The sequence below is a fragment of the Mesocricetus auratus genome, unplaced genomic scaffold (genome assembly GCF_017639785.1).
Source record: "Mesocricetus auratus isolate SY011 unplaced genomic scaffold, BCM_Maur_2.0 Super-Scaffold_6730, whole genome shotgun sequence".
In the NCBI taxonomy this organism is placed as follows: Eukaryota; Metazoa; Chordata; class Mammalia; order Rodentia; family Cricetidae; genus Mesocricetus; species Mesocricetus auratus.
This window is the reverse complement of record NW_024429184.1, coordinates 67,407,730-67,425,740: the sequence shown is the minus strand read 5'-3', so window position 1 is coordinate 67,425,740 and position 18,011 is coordinate 67,407,730.

Below are 18,011 nucleotides of genomic sequence, written 5' to 3'. Positions count from 1 at the left end.
CTGCAAGTGTCAACTCATGGCTTCTTCAGTGATTTTTTTTTCTTCCAAAGGTGGAGTGCTCTGTTAGTTTGAGAAGTAATGTCACCTAGGGAGCCAGAAGGTTGGCTCATTAACATATCACCTGGTTAAAGTAAATCAGCCTTGGTGGAATTGTTTACGGTACTCCCTTTCGTAAGGCTGGTGAGCTGCACTGATCAACCTGTTAGCTCCACTACAGAAGAATGCACACCCTTCCCTTGTACCCTGTGTCCCAAAACTACTTTGAGGAGCAGGCCTTGTGGAAAACCTGAGTTGCTGAGCGATGACTGGCTAATACACTTTCTTTTATCAATAGCCAGAGAAGAATTAGGGAGGGTTGTATTTTTCTCTTTGGCATGTAGGAACTTAAGAGGGTAGACATCAAGACAATGAATATAGAAATGAAGAGTCGTGTCTCTAACTGTATTATCCATCAATCAAGCAGAGTCCTTCTTGGTGATGCAGGCCTGTAATCTCAGGATTCTGGAGGTGGAGGGAGGAAAATTAAGGAAAGTTTGAGATCAGCCTAGTCTACATAGTGAATTCCTGACCATCCTGGGCTACAATGAGACCTTGCCTGTCTTTAAAAAAAAAAAAGAAAAAAAAAAAAAAGAAAGGCCTAAGGAATCACTACACTTGGTGGTAATTCTTTAGTTTTTCTGTAGATTCTGACGCCAGTAACAAAGAAGTCAAGGACTTCAAACTAGGTCTTTTTAAAAATGTTTTTTTAACCTTTATTTTTATTTAATGTAAATAGGTGTTCTGACTACATGTGTGTCTGTAAACATGTGTATATTGGAACCCTTAGTACTGGAGTCACAGTCACTTGTGAGGTGCTACGTGGGTGTTGGGAATTGAACCCAGGTCCTCTGGAAGAACATCCAGTGCTCTTAACCACTGAGCCATCTTTCCAGTCCCCAAGCCTAAGTCTTTGGGTAATATTGAAGGCAAATGAAACTTGATTAAGGTGAGAATGCATGCAAGTGGTTGCTAATGTCCCCTTTTCCTGATCAGAGGGACATGATGCCACTGGGCATAGCAATTGTAAAACAATCTCTGTTTTTCTAGCATCTCCATACATGGCGGAGTTGAAAGCATTAGTCTAGGGTGTGCCAGGGCTTTGGTAGAAGTACCACCAGGAACACAACTCACAGTGACCCACGAGTGCCACTGCTGTGAATTCTACCCATGACAACGGTTGGGTTGAAAGGAAAAGTCTTTTGACCCCATGAAACCACAGCAATTAGGTTTCTTGGAGATTAAAAAAAAAACTTTGATTTGGCCATGAGCCTACATTAAATAGCATTGGTAAGGCTGGGATGATGTCTCCATGGTTAAGAGCATGTATTGCCCTCTAGAACACCTAGGCTCCATTCACAGGGTCCACATGATGTGGTCACAAGCTCAAGCCCATAACTATAGTTTCAGGGTACCTGATGTGTTCTTCTGGATTCCAAAGACACTGCATGCCCACATAGTGATCTGGACAATTTCTTAGCGAAGAAACTACACAAGGATATTATATTGCAGAATCCTACAATGTAAAGGGTCTTGTATATGGGCCAATCTTAGCACTTTAACTGCTATTATAACAGAATACACAAGATTATATATGCTATAAATAGTTTCTTTGGCACATGGGTCTACAGGCTGGGAAGCTTGGGAGTATGGCCTTAGCACCTGGGTATGGGAACCTGTAAACAATGGAGGGAGGCAGAGGGGTCAAGGAGTATACAAAACAGAGAAATCATGGAGAACCCCTTATTGTTTTATCAGTAATCTACTCCTACAGCAACTAACTCTCACAATAACAGCATTAATCCATTCATCATCCAGAGGCCTCACAACTTGGTCTCTTAAAGGTCCCACCCCTCAACACTGCTCCAATGACAATTCAATGGCAGCCCTCTGGAGCAGACATGAAAACCATAGAAGGGTTACAATACAAACAGGCTTAACCCAGTCTAGCAGGAAACAGCCTCTGACACTGAAGCTAGAGGTCACCAAATGGCAACGTGACATGCCAATGACAGCAAAGTCAGCTATGAATACTGATGGCAAAGGCAAGCATCTATGGCAAGGGGCTTCTCTAGTGTCCCATGTATTCATGCTTGTCCAATTCCCTGTGCCGCTAAGCTCTTGCTCCCAGTGATTAGTTCTCTCATAAAACATAAGTTGAGTCCTAGGAAGTGGGAGGGAAATGGGGTGTGCATGCGTAAGAGTGGAGACACACACACACACACACACACACACACACACTTTTGCATGCAAGTGGTGAGAGGCTGAGGGTCTGAGCCACTTTCCAAGATTCCCCAGAATACAGGAGGCTTGTGGTACATATGGGAGAACTGACAAGAACAGCAGAAGGTGAGGAAATGGCTGGAAGCAACACTAATGCCACTCCATCTGGAAAGAGGGCACTGTTTCGTACGTCTGGAAAGCATTACTTCTGCAAATAGCTCAACCTCTATCAACTGTCAGGCAGGGATCCCGATCTGCTGCCAAGATGAGATCTCCCTGACGGCGGTGTGGTGGGAGACACTGAGCAAATGAACTAATAGCATAAAGCAGGAAATCTGTAGAGATGGCAGCCGTGAAGGTACCACACAGCAAGCACCTGCCTCGCTCCAAAAAGACAGCCGGGGCTTCACATCGCATTAGGCTGGGGCCGCGCTGGGGGAAGGCTCAACCTGGTGGGATTTGGAGCTCAGCAGCCATTTCCAACAATTTCGCACAATTTTTGGGCTCAGAAAAGCCCCAAATGGAGTTAGCCAAATGGCTTTCCTGCATTGATTTTTATACCCGTGGGTATTTTGAAGGAAATTAAATCCATGTGTTTCTGATTCGGTTGCCATTAGCGCATGAGAACGCTGTTTTTTGAGAGTTATGGTGTGCCCTGGGTTCCTTCGCACTGTGCTGCTAAATGCCATAAAACCGTCTAGCCAGACACGGAGGTGCAAGGAGCCGGGTGTGCTGCTGCAAGCCATTTCCCTGCCTGTCCAGAAGGCAACATGTTTTTGTCATTTGCATCCTCTCTGAATGTAGCACAACATGTTTTCTCGTGCCTGTTAATCATCTATCATTTCCAATTTGAATGAAGCAGTATTAGTATAGATGATGAGAAATTGCCCTTAACCGCTAAGAGCTGGATGGAAGTCAGCCCTTCAGAGGAAAGCAGCCACTGAGACTGGCACTGGTTTCCCAGTCCCCAAGCAAAGAAGTCAGTGGTGCTGCAACCCCAGGAGGGTCCGCGAGGGCCAGAGACTGCATCAGCTCAGCAGGTGAGCCTGTCTGGGAAGAGGCTGTCCCTGCTTCCTGCCATCTCTGAACTCCCTTTCTTGATCATCAGATTGGTTACCTTTGGTTAGGGCTCTTTAAATAAAAGGCTTAATTTACTAATGATGTGTACGTGTGAATATGTGCACGTGAGTCCAGATGACCATAGAGGTCAGAGGAGGGTGTTGGATCCCCAGGAGCTAGAACAATAGGTGGTTGTGAACCCCCTGAGGTAGAGGCTGGGAACCGAACACAGGTACACATTCTCAGCTATTGAGCCATCTCTCCAGTCCCCGGCTAGGCTCTTTCAAAGGCTGTCATAACAAACAAACAAACAAACAAACAATGATCCTATTTTGTCTTAGTTGTCACATTCTTTGCATGATTGCGTACACTTGAAAAAAGAACCCACAACACATACTCTCCACATTCAGTAGAAACTGTGCTTTGATTTTTGGTCTTTACCAAAATTGTTGCTCTCCAAAATGAGACTCTCCTGTGGTACTGGGCAGAGACAGAGAGTCACAGCTCACACTGTATGGCTAAGCCTTGATGTGCTGTAGATTACAGTAATCCAACCCTTTTTCCACTTATAGTATCATTTCATGATGGGATGACTATCCAGTGAGTCTAGTTAGGGTTTTTTTCTAACCTGCCAGTCTAACAATTAAAAACCTGTTTCATAAACAAAGGGATGTCTGTATTAGTCTCTACTGTGTTCAAGGTCTTGGGCTTGATCCTGGGAACTTTTCAAAGAGGAGAGGATGTTTCTGTTTCTGGAGGAAGACACAGGAGGAAAAGCATGGGACAAATTTATTAAATATTGATTATGAGGGAGGTGGAGACAGGAGGGTAGGGAGTTAAAGGCCAACCTGAGAAGCCTATCTCTCTCTCTTGTCTCTCTCTCTCTCTCTTGTCTCTCTCTCTCTCTCTCTTGTCTCTCTCTCTCTTGTCTCTCCCTCTCTCTCTCTCTTGTCTCTCTCTCTCTCTCTCTCTCTCTCAGTGCTATGTGGGCATTATTTGTTTTATTTCCTTATCAAAGAATTTCTGAAGTAGGTGCTATCACCCCCATTTTACAAGTGGAATTTTACTAAAGAAACAGGAAGATTTGCTTATGGACACAGCTTGTATGTGGAGGAGGGGAGGACATACCTCTCTTTTTTCTGATTGAAAAGCTCATGATACTTCTCTCTAGACTGTTCTTTACTATTTAATGTGACAATGGTTAAGTAGGTGTGTCTAGTAGTATATAGAATTTGGTATCTGGAATCATAGGGGAGTATTTAACTTTGCCTTGGGAACCCTGTAAGACTTTACTGAGAAAGTACTATAACATTTGTTTGGGATGATCCAGTGGAGAGAAAGAGTGGGTAGCAGATGACATAGGGAATGATGGACACAAGGATGCTGTTTCAGCCCAGAGAACGTATGCCCCACTTTATCTGGACAGCACTGGTAAATACTTAAACTGCTGACAGATCACATTTCTTCTGTGGACATAATTTTAATCTAAGTGTATGTTCTCTGAATTTCTAGGCTGTTCTCACTGTTCTGTTCTCTGGGATGTCTACCCTTTTCTTAGAAACCTGCCATCTCAAGGAGCAGTTCCATTCAGCTTGACAAATGTCCTGGAAAACTGGTTCCCTTCATCTACACTTCATCTGCCATTCCTTACTCCTTATTTGCAACGAGGAAAGAAAGTCTGTTTAAAGCACAGCTGGTGGCAATCTTGCTTTGAATTCAGAGGCTACGGCACAAACAGGAAATTTCATGCTATGGCCATGGCATTGGCCAAAAGAACTTCAGTAACTTACACGGCATATCCACAACCTGCTTCCCATGAAATTGCTTATGAGTCTGGACACGCTGGGAAATTGTCACTGAGTATTTTCTAGAAGGCTCTCTGGATGTCATAAGTCTGGTTCTCTCACTTTGTAGACCGTCAGTCTCTTAAGCTTTGGTGTGGCCAAGCTTGCACTGTACCCTCTTCTGAAAGCCAGCAGTAGACAACTTGCCAAGAGTAGTCTTACTTTATCACATCACTTGTCTAGCTCAGAAGCTATGGCTGGCATGATGTTTGGTGGCAGAATGCTTGCCTCGCATGTATGAAACCCCAGGTTTCTCCCCCAGCACAACAAAACCCAAAGCGAACAAGAGCTGTTGCAGATGTCTCTTGTGTCCTGGCAAGGGTGGGGCTCCTGATGGGACACAATTGCCTACCTCTCTCAGTCTGGAATTTTAGTCAAGGAGCAAGCACCTTTGAGGAAATGCTGGTGCTTCTAATAATGGTTAAATAAATCTGTCTAGTGCTTCTGTCAGTTGAGGGAGAACCCCAGCCTCCATTTAGACTTAGTGGGGCAACTTGTGACTCAGACTCATTGTAAAAACCCCATCCTTCCTCACTGGTCAGATGAAGAAGGGAGACTCCATTATCACTAAGGGCTTACTGGGTCTACAGTTTCTGATTGCTGCTGGAAATTGAGACCAGCTGTTTGTTCTCCAATCCAAGGCAGTCCCACTCTCTCTTGACTATTCCAGAGACTGTTGCAACGCTCTCTTCTGTTTGCTACATTAAAACAAATCCTAGTTTATTTAGCCTTTCCTTAGAAGGCCATTTACCAAAAGCTTATGCACTGGCATGCACATTGCATTCACTTTTCCTTAGGAGATGAACATCCATCTAGTCACTCCTGATAGGGTACCAGTGAGTTCAATTGTGGTTTCTTACAGGTGCATAGGCAACTTACGGATAGCTAAACTACAAAAGAAACTGCTCCTCCACCAACCACACACACTGCCTATGTGTCCTCAGGGAGAGGTGAGGCTGCAGGAGCGCCTCCCCTTCCTCTGTGGTCCACAGATCTTGTGTGCATCACATTTGGCCATCATAGTTGCTGAAGGGTTTAAGGTAGTGATGGGTGTGAGTGAAACGTGGCATTCCCCAAACATCCACGTGCCCATGAATCTTCTTGGGACCTTCTCCAAGCTTCCATGCCACACTCCAGTCACACCACTCAACAGAAACCCAGAAAGAGTCTAAAGAGTGGCGCTGTGGGCCTGTATTGGGATACAATCAATTGTGTCTTCCCAAGCTGTGCTCAAAAAGCTAACTTGTTTCAGGGAGCTCGCAGCCCACCACCTTCCTTAATGGGGGCCTTTCTGAGTGAAGGCGACATTAACTGTGCTATAAACATGGTGGCCAGCAATTAATGCCCTGGACTCACTGTCTCCCTCCACCCCCCTCGGCTGTGCAGCGAGGCCAGTCAGGTGGCCTGGAGACATCACTGGCAGCCACCACTGCTTTCCCTTGCTTGGGAATGAAGGACCATAAATGGTGGCTGCCTTCCAATCTGCCAATAAATAAATATAGAGAATGTTGACACTGCTCTCCCTGCCAGACATCAGCCAGCTTCTAACTTCATCTTGGGGGAGATGAAAGAGAGAAGGGTACTGAATAGGTTTTTGAGAAGTAGCCTCAGATCTGCTTGGAACCTCGCCTCATTTTGGAAATCTTTCAATTGGCTTTCTGGCCCTCACTGGAAAGTGAGACAGTTCTGTCAGACATGAGATTGTGTGAGCTTATTCACAATAATTATCAGCAGTAGCCTGAGATGGAGCCATTTGTAGGGATGAGCTGTTGTCAACAGCTACTCCAGCTATGATTTGGAGTTGTGGCTTAGCCCCTGGGAGGGTGTGTATTCCGCCCGCAGCTTGCTCCCAGGCAGCTTAGAGTGTTGGCAACACACACACATTTTAGTTCTAGGGCTTAATCTTCTCAGCCCATAGATTTGCAGCCTTTTTATTCCCATCTCTCTGGTTCTGTACATTGAATGAGCTTCAAGTAGACAAGATGGTGGCCACCTTTCCACGTGGAGAAGGAATGAGAGGAAATGCCCTGTTTCCTTTTGCACGCCGAATGCTTCAGAAGAAATAAATACCCAAGGAACGCATGAATAAACAGGGGTGGTGTGACTTCGTTTCTGTGTCCCACACCTCCTGCTACCTATGAATTTTGGTTTACTCTAGAGTCACCCTTCTAGGCCGCCTTACTCTGATTTCTTGCCACCTATTCAAGGCAGCTTGCTTTCTTCTCAGGGCCTCGCGTGGACGTCACGTAGGGCTCCCCATTGAGGGTGTTTTTACTTGGGCCATGTGTTCCCGCTTCTTGTCGTGGGACGTGTGCCTAATGCAGTCTACACACCCCTTCTGTGTTTACATTTTTCTTCACTGCTTTCTTATTCCTTGCTCCTTTTTTCTTTGAAAAACCTCAAGAAAATCCAGTGCAAACAATTGAGAAAAACCTAACAGAAACTGAGGGCAGAGGGGGCAAAGGGCTAAAGAGGAGGGACAAGTCCAGTGCCTTCTCTTGAGACCCAGTGGGAAGGCTAGTCTCCTAGGCAGAGACTCCAGTCTTAAAAGACCGTGCACACTCCATTTTCCACTGTTCTGACAGCTAAAGGGCCAAGGCTTAATTTAACCCTTTGAGGTTGTCCCCAATGGCTTGACTACTGCTTTTCTTCAAAGTGTCTTTTTTTTTTTTTTTTTGTCTACCTGTTATGGCATGGGTGTGAGGGCTGATATTGTATAACAAGCTATATAGTATGATACCAGTTTTGACCAGTTTAGGTCTCACTGCTTTCCCAGAATGCTTTCACAGTACCTGAGCAACCCAACTTCCTACTAACGGTTTCAAGATGAGATGTTCATGTAAATAGGGAAATTCTGTTTTCCCAGAAGAGCTCTTGTTAGAACTCAGGTTCCAAAGAACTGTGGATTAGGTGTGGAAGTTTCCGTGGACCACTTTCAGTTTGGGGGTTGGTGTGGCAGCTAATGCCACGCTGTTGCCTAGCAGTTTTCTCCCCACAAGGAGACTTAAGCCTATGGGACTGTTTTCCCCCCTAGGGCTCTTATTATACTTTTGTCATTTATACCTTTGGTTGTGTGAAAGTACCTGGAGTTGTAAAAATTGAATAAATAAATACATTTAAAAATTAAAAACTCCTACTTAGTGATGTCTGCCTCGCTCTATGTTCATGTTGTTGATTCTCTTGTTGCTTTTTGGTTGTGTTTTGTGAAAGTACCTGGAGTTGTAAACATTGCATAAATAAATACATTTAAAAATTAAAAACTCCTACTTAGTGATGTCTGCCTCGCTCTATGTTCATGTTGTTGATACTCTTGTTGCTTTTTGGTTTTGTTTTGTGAAAGTACCTGGAGTTGTAAACATTGCATAAATAAATACATTTAAAAATTAAAAACTCCTACTTAGTGATGTCTGCCTCGCTCTATGTTCATGTTGTTGATTCTCTTGTTGCTTTTTGGTTGTGTTTTGCTTCATGACTGTTGTTGTTTTCCAGGAAAGCTGTCGTTTATCGTGAGAACAAGAGCAGCCATGTGTTGATTTTTCTGGATTCCTTTTGGCTACTATCCCAGTGCTAATGAAGGCCCTTCCAAAGTGCTAACGAGCTGGTGCCAAAATCAGTTATGCCGAAAACAATGGAGGAACATAGTATGCAGACAGCATGTATATCTGTAAATGCATGCGCGCATGCATGCTCTCTCTCTCCCTCCCTCCCTCCCCCCCTCTCCCACTCTCTCCCTCCACCCTCTCTCTAACTTTCCCTCCCCCTCTCTCTCACACACACAAACACACAGACACACACTTTAAGAAATATTTTTGTGTGCAACTTCCTGTTTGTACAATTAGACATCGGCATTCATGCAAGTATGATGCCCATGCTGGAACCCCCCACAAAGGAGAATGTGAGGGTTGCCTTTCATGAACAGACTTCTTACATTTGGTTCCAAAAACCAGTCTTTTCTCAAAAGAGAAGCAAGTTTCTACAACAATCTTACGAATTTTCCAGCTGGGAAACTAGCTGGGAATGTACATTCACTAACTTAAACAGCTTATTATTTTATTTTATTCTGTTAAGAGGAAGATCCTGCTACAAGGAGCACTACCGCTTAGCTTAGATTTACTCCAGGGCTGATTTTAATAACGTCACCAGCACGGATCTCAGACCACTTGTGTTCATTAGAAGGAAGAGGCATATTTTGTAGCTGGGGCTCTCTCTGGCTTTCATGGGTCCTCCCTGCCTTTCTCTCAGTGAGTAATTATTCTCGCCTCAATTTGTTTGCACAGCTTGGAGATGGGGACAGAGTTCTCTGGCGACCGCGCAACTGCCTGCAATCACCCTAAAGAGAAGCATTTAGACGCTATAAAACCTAAACTCCCGGAGTGCACCATTGCATGGCAGTAACTGAAATTTAGTAAATTAAATTAAATAATCTTGAATAACTTGATTTCAGGGATTTTAAAATTCAACTTTATGGAGCCCAGTAGTCAATTTTCTTTATTATTATTGTTCATCAAGTACAATTTTTTTTTATGAATCAAAATCTATCTCGCGGTTCATAGTCGCTCTCCGCTTCCTCGACCGAGTCGGTAGCTTCGTGCGCCATCTACCGGTTGCCTCTGGCAGCGCGGCCGGAAGGCCTCGCGCCAGCCCTGGGCTGCGGAGTTGGGGGAGTCTCAGTGAAAGCCAGGGTGGCCGCGTCGTCTCACAGTCCCTTAAAAATCACACCTAGGATGATGCTCAAAGCTACTGCGCCAACTGTTCCCCAGGGCTTTGTCGCTATCGGTCACCCTGAAGCAGGAGGACAGCTCAGAGAGACTGGCTGTAGATCCTGGAGGCTTGTTTTCTGTCCGTGGACGCTGCTCCAATTCTCCTTCATTAACGCCTAGGTGATGCGACAGACCCACTGTTTGCCCGACAGACCCGGGAAGCCAGCAGTCCCTGCACATCCATGGCCTTCCTCTGCTCTGCCGCAGCTGCAGCTGCAGCTCCGTTCCAAGGAGCTGCACAGCCCAGATAAAAACCTGTGGTGTTTTAACTATTTGATTTCCCTTTCTGAGTCAAATTCACGGGTGGTGAGGGTAATGGCAAGCTGCACATTGTTTTAAAGGCTATTTTTACACTTACGTTCAATTTAACGATAGTTTAGCCAGTAAACAACTGTCAGATGGTACTGTTCTGGGTCGAAAGAGGGAAGTCCCTTCCCAAGCAGCACCGAAGCAGTCCTTGGCACCTTAGTTTGAAGTATCTTGTTTCGGTAAAGTGACATAACTATGCCACTTACGTCTTTCCCCACATACACGAGCTAATAATCCAAGCACCCAGGAAGGAAATCCTTCTCCTCTGGTTGCATCTCTTCTAGCTGAGTTGGAAAGCCAGTGCCCAAGTGCTTCCCAATTTATCAACAGGCTGTCCCTTCCCCCATTGAAATGCTTCAGCAGGGCAACAGATGGTGCTGGGGGCTTTTCACTGCGTTTAAGATGGTTTTGTGCTCTCTCAGGAGAAAGATGATGATTCCACTCTGTAGTTAACAAAGCAAAAGAGAAGATGTGACGTCTTCTAAAAACGCTCACTTCATCTGTCCCCTGGCTCAAACTGTGTGGTGACTGTGTGCTTTTGTTATCTTCAAAAGGAAGTCTCCACTCTTCTTAAAAATAAATCCCTTTCCCACCTTGGACCTACGCTCTCCTCCTTCCTAGGTGTGTACTTTCCATGTCTGTGCAGAAAAGAAATGTAAGGGAAAGTTGTCAGATTGGAAGAAAAGGATAATTTATAATTCTGTACATGTTAAATTACAAATCTCTGGAGATTTTAAGGTCGTTTTATTCTTTCAAGCAAAAGACAAAAAACAAACAAACAAACAACAACAAAAATCCTGAAGTAACAGAGGTAGGAACAGGGCCGGGAGATGACTCAGTAGAAAAAAAACACACTCATCTCAAAGCCTGATTATCTCTGTTTGATTCCAGAGTACCACTCTGTAGAAAGAACAGACTCCCAAAGTCAGCCTCTGACCTCCCTCCTCACATGGGCCATGATATGAGAGAGAGAGAGAGAGAGAGAGAGAGAGAGAGAGAGAGAGAGAGAGAGAGAGAGAGAGAGCTAGAGAGGTAGAGAGGGAGGGAGGAAGACTCATACTCACACATTAAATAATAAAATTTTAATAAAAAATAGAAAGCGCACAAATGAAAATATTTAAGAAAATCACACTAAGGCTGAGTGTGGTGACTTATATGTCTATAAACCCACATATTGGAAAACTGAGGCAGGAGGTTGACTATGAGTTTAAAGTCCACCTCTCAAAAGACAAATAAATAAACAGTCCACCTGGCATGGTAATATATGTCTGTAAGTAATCCTTGATAAAAGTAGAATTAGGAGTTCACAGTCATCCTTGGTTTTATAGTGCGATCAGTGTCATCCGGAACTCCACATGACCTTGCTGGGACAAACAAATAAATAATATATAAGCGAGAGAGAGAGAGAGAGAGAGAGAGAGAGAGAGAGGGAGAGAGGGAGAGAGAGAGTCAGAATGAGGATGGAGGATGCACTTCAGTGTAACAGGTGTAACACGAGGAGATGGTGCTGGGAAATCTTGTTATCAATATCGCAGTTATTTATTATTTATTTATTTAGGTTTTTTTCTGAGATAGAATCTCACAATATAGCCCCAGGCTGGTCTGGAACTCACTCACCACCCTCTTGCCTTAGTTCTGAGTGCTACTACTAAAGGTATGTACTGGCAAGACCAGCCCCTAACCCTGTATGAATCGCAGGAAGTTCTACCCTTAAAGGTTTCAGGACTTCCCTCCCAGCTGCAATGATACGAAGAAGGCAAAACAGAACAAAATGAGGCAACACAGAGCCTGTGGAGCCTCAAGGCCTAGTCGCCTCTCCCCATCCTCTAATTGAAGGCCAGTTCTTCTCAGTTCCCGGTCTTGTATGTAGTCCCTGACATTTAGTGTCATTATGCTATCATTAAAATGGCCTTGGTGTCACACTAGCCCTGGTAGGCATGCTCCTGCCTCACACTTGGTCAGCCCCTGGACTAACCTGAGAGCTTCATCCTGGCATTGCAGTCCCCCTCCTGCCAGCCTCCTCAGTGCTATGGATTTCTGGTTCTAATCTCAGGCAGTGACTTATTTGATTTCTTTCCTCTTCTTGAAAGAGGAGGCAAAGAAACGGAGACATAAACGACCCCTTTCGGACTCTCTGTTGGTCTGTTTCTCTATTGAGAAACCCAGAAACAAAGTGACTCTGTGCTTTCTGAAGCCAGAGCACCTTCAGGAGAGTGTTTCGCGCTGAATGGAGCTGCCTGCCTCAACTCCCGGGATGAATTCCTCATTGGTAGCTGGGAAGGAGACCTTATCTGGAGACAGGGTCTTTACAGAGACAGTTAAGCTAAAATGAGGTCATTAGGGTTCATTCCAATCCAGTTTGAATGGTTTCCTTGTAAGAAGGGGAAGTTTAGAGATGTTTGGAGAGACAGATGGCTGCATGAAAGGGAGAAGGCCTTCTACAAGGAGCGGGGCCTGAAGCAACTCCATCACAGTTCTTAGAACTAGCCAACTCAGCTGACAGTTTGACTTTAAGCTACTGGAACAGGAGGCCGCGGATTTCTATCGTGAAGCCAATTGTGTTACTGAGTTTTTTCCTTGTTGTGGCAGAAGCATCTTCCAGCAGGAAGGATTAAGTTCAGATCCCTGTTTTAGAAGGCTTCGGCCCGGTGTGCCAGGGTCAGGCGTGGCGGAGCAGCCCTGTCACTGGTGGCTGCAGCACGTGACAGAGGTTCCTCACATCACAGAGGGGGGAGCTGAGGAGGATTTTGAAAGCAGGAGCCATGTGATAACTTTCAAAGTTGACCTCCAGTAGCCTTCTTTGCAACCTCCCCAAATAATGCCACCAGCTGAGGGACAAACGCTTAAAACGAGAGTGGCGGGGGCATTTCAGGATCAAACCACAACACTAACTCAGCCTTAGCAAACTATAGAAGGGGATGTGTTCTTGTGTATTTATTTTGGTATTCAAAACTAACTTCTGTTCTCTACTAGAGATCAAGGCTTACCTTCTCCAGCAGGGAATTGTGGTATGCTTTGGAAGTCCTTAACAGTGTGTGAAAAGAGGGTTTTCTAGTCTGGCCTTGCTTATCTGAGCTGTACAATGCACTGCAACCACCATCCAGGGTGGGGTTCCTTGGAGTATTGTTGCCATGTGCACACCACGCCTATAAATGGAAAGAAATGTTTTCTATGAGGCTTCCCAGATCTGGATACAAAAAGGGCTTTTCTAATAACCAACTAAAACTTCAAGACCATTGTGCTTCATGGGTTTCTCTCACAACCGTTAATGCTTTTGGAACAGAGCTACATCCCCAGGACCCGTAAAGCTAACCCCCAGGCTCTGTGCATCTGTCCAGGCCACCCAGATGGCAGGCTCAGGTGAGAGCCTTCTGTGTATGCACTTGAAAGGTGAGGCCCCATCAACAGATGCTCTCTACAGGCCCTCCTGGCTAGTCTTTTCATCAGTGCAGCTGTGTTCCCCAGGGAGCGCTTGGTCAAATGCTAATTCTTTGCTGGATGCCATGACATTGGTTGATTCCATATGGTGTTTGCAGGCATCTCAGAGAAGCCCAGCACACTTCATGACTGAAGAACACACTCAGCATGGCAGCCACAGGCTTGACTTGTAGAAAAGAAGAAGCATAGCTCCAGAGTTTGGCTGAGTTTGGTTTCTCTGTTTTATTTTGGTGTTTTAGGTTCGTGTGAGTGCGTATGTGTGCATGTGTGCGCACCATGGTGAACATGTGACAGTCAGAGGACGGCTTTGGATGTTGGTCCTTGTTTGAGAAGGGCTCTTGCTCATCGCTGTCTGGGGCAGTCTAGCTGCAGACGATGCTCTGTCTTCCCTTTCATCTTGCAATGGGAGTGCTGGAATTACAGACACATGTTACTGTGTTTGGCTTCTGCGTCGGGGATCTGAAACCAGGCCCTCTGGCTTATGTGGCAAATGATTTACCCATTGAGCCAGCTCCCTAGCCTCCGGATTTGACCTTTAATTTAAGGTCAGTAAGCATTTCGGCAAAGTCCTGTCATGAGAAGCTAGTCTCATTGGAAAGTGTTGTAGGACATTTTTATTTTCTTTAGAGTAGATAGAACTCAAGATGAGTCTCAGAATGGAAAGGATGTGTAGTGACAAGCAGAACAAAGAAATGTGTTTTATAAGACTTACTGTAAAGTTCTATAGAAGTTTGGAAAAATCAACAAAATCTGTTGTCTTTGCACAAGTGATATACGTAAAACATAAAAAGGCAAAATCAGGTATCAGCGCTAGTGTTCCTTTAAGACCCTGTGAGACTACAAATGGACACAGATCACGGTGACAGCCTTAAATAACCCTTTAGTAACAAACAAGTCATGGTGAGTTTTCCTCGGATTACCATCACCACATGCCTGTTCCAATGGGGAAAGAATGCATGAAGGGAATGAGTGTGATGGGCACACATGTCATAGTGTCAACCCCAGAGCAAGACACCCTGTATCTCATGACAGCACAGTATTTTCCTGATAAAAGCCAACACAAGTGCACATTAACATGGATCTTCAAACTTCAATCTCATGTTTCACAACAAGATTTTCAACTGTCATTTGTTAGGCTATGATTTACACACACACACACACACACACACACACACACACACAAATTTGCTGAATATAAGGCGTTTGCTCTTGGGGTTTTGGGTTAAAGGTAAAGAAAGCTAATCAAATGTCAAAAACTAGAACATGATTAATAAATGAACACAATGATTCATCTAACTTAAAATGGCATCTTTGTCACTTTCACTTTCTGTGCGTGCTGTAAGACCCTACACAGACAAAGTTCATGGTCTTACTCATTTAAAAATAACTCTGCTTTCTCTGCACAGGACTTTAAGGTCAAATGCAAGAAGTGCAAACAAGTTACAAGCTTGTGCCTTTTTTTCCTCTGGCATTGAAGGGTTTTGCCTATCTCTCTGCCTGTTTTCATCTGAGAGCTTACTTTTTATACCTATCTTTTTATAGCTCCTCCCCGATTAAACTATGACATATACGTACATTGCCTTTTATTTTCTCTTCTTACCAGGACGTGTGAAATTTTATGACAAGCATATACTTGTGAAGTCACATGACTTAAGATATCACTCCTCTCAAGGCAGCATCCCCCCTCCCCCGTTGTTCTTATTTAAAAAACATGGCTTTGTTTATTGATGGTTTCACAGAGGAGACCATGCTCCTTTTCCTACCTGGGGGTGCTTGAGATGAATGTGATGGAAAAATATATGTTTTATTGTTACAGAAGCAGTTCCAATATCTGCACACATAATGATGGGCGAACAGTGGCAAATACAAGGTGACATATTTAAAGATAAAGACACTGAGGTATCGATTAGGCAGATCTATTTTCAAGGCAGCAGTAATGTATGGATAGGAGAATGGGGTGGTGGAGAAATGTGAGTGCACATACTAGAAATACCTTGCACAGTTCATAAATAATAATAATTATAATAAAGACTCTGCCAGTGGCTTAAGGAACCAAGTAATATGAATTGATTGTTAACATTTCTCCTTAAAGTTGGATTAAATTAAGGCTGAATCACACACTAATTTTTATGAAAGTACTATACATATGACATCCAAATTAATGCCAAATGAATTCATTACGAGTAAGATAATTATAATGAATACCCAATAAATTAAGAACAGCAGACCTTTTAGAATTCTAGGCATTAAAGTACAGTATTCCAGTCAAAAGTGCCAGAACAGAAGGGATCGACTTCAAGATCAAGGCTGCAATTTCCTTGGTCTTTCAAACTGAGTGCTCCAGTGCAGTTTGAGAATGACCATGGTGGCTTCGCTGGGCAAGTGAAGGCACTAGGTGCTTGTCTGATGAGGCTCTTTCAGGGAATTCTTAATGAGGAAATGCTGATGAACCAAGCAAACCCCTGACCCTGGCAAACAAGGGATCATCAGAGAGCTCTGCAGTCATCCCTTGTCTCTTTCCCACCTGTTGGATAAACCTAGTGGGTCCTGGAAGATGCTCTCTATGGCCCATGAGGGGATCTAGTACAATCCTTTTATGTTGCAGAAGTTCATGTTGAAATGTAGAGATGTCGAGGGCTTCCTCAAGAATCTTCCCAGCTCAAAAATCCTGTCTAGCATTCTTCCTCCCATGCTAGAGGGCAGGAGGTTTGAGAGCGAGTGCTTATTAGCTGGATTGTACTAACCACATTTTGACATCACATCTCTGACAAACAATTGCCAGACTTGGCGGCCAACTGCAATCCTGGGATTTGAGAAACTGAGACAGGAAGATCATGAATTCAAGGCCAGTCTTAGCTGTCTGGTGAGTTCACAGTCATACCCAAATAAACAAAACAAAACAAACCAAGGCCTGGGATATAGCACTTGCCTAGCACACACAGGGCCCTGGGTCTAATGCCTAGTGTTGTAAAACAAAACAAAACAAAACAAAACAAATGACAAACAACAAAAAAAATCCACAAACCAAAAAACCAACCAACCAACCAACCAACCAACCAACCAACCAAAAACAAAACAACAAAACAAATCTTCCAGGAGTTGTTACACATCAGGAGAGGTGTTTAAGAGCACTCAGAATATGAGAGAGGGCTGTTGACTCCATCCTGCGTTCCTTTGACAACACCCCTTGACTCTGGGTACCAAGATGTCCCCAAACAGACAGCTGATGTTCCATTGGTTGCCAGTGAGGTAAAGTTCCTAAGTGTCTGGGTTGCAAAGGCCAGAGCAACTGAAGGAAACAAGGCCAACTGTCGGAAACAGAAGAAAAACAAGGGAGAGAGAGAGCAGACACAGAAACAAGAGGGAATGAGGGAAGGAAGGGAGCATAGTGAAACACTCCACTTCAGGATGAAGGGTTCACAATTAGGGGTGCACTCCCCCCCTAGGCAATGGGGGATGACAGAGTAACAGCAAAGGGGCTTGCCAACAGTGAGCATTGTTACTGGGATTCATTTCTGTGCAACAGACTAGAATTGTGTTAAGTCAGTGGTGTGATGGGGCTTCATAGTCCCTTTAACCTACATAGGGTATGTGACAAGGACATGGGTCTGGGTTATGTTAATACTTACCCCATCAGCCAGTGTGGTTTTATAACTGCTATAAATCATGTTGGCATCTGTGACAGTTTCCTAAAGGGAAAGGCTCTTCTACATCCAGCCACTATAGAAAAATCTAGAAGATATATTTGTATCCAAGTCCCCACAGAATTCCCAGGCAGTTCTGAAGCCCTGGCCGTGGCTAGCCTCTCACGCCCCTGTCTCCATCCATACTCAGCACTCAGAAGTAAGGGAGCCCAGTTTTAACACAGCTTGTTCAGACCTGTTTCCTTCTGCGAAATTCCTAGCCCTCTTGGAAAGAGAGCAGGAAGAAAGCGGGGGAGTGAGTACCACTCTACTCAGTCTCAACCCAAAAGTTCTCGAGGGAAAAATGAGCATGGACTGGCAAGAGTGGATCTCCCATGTGTTTGGAAAAGGCAAGCTTGGCTAATGAGCTCTGGTGGGGTTTACATACTTTGCACTTACGTTCCTACAAACACAGTGGCTAGTGATGGCTGAGTCATGGCCAAGGCTTCTTCTGCAGACTTGTGGAAAACCGTGACAGAGGGGAGCAGAGAGGAGCTGCTCTGTGAACTGCACTGAGAAGGCCACTGACAGAAGCTGCTTCGTTTGTTCACCCGAGCCGGATTTCTTAAGCACATCCGGTGTGCCAGGCTCCAGGCTTTCCAAGGTACCGAGACAGTCCCTGACTAAAGGAACAGCTCCTTTCCTTCCTGAGCATCCTC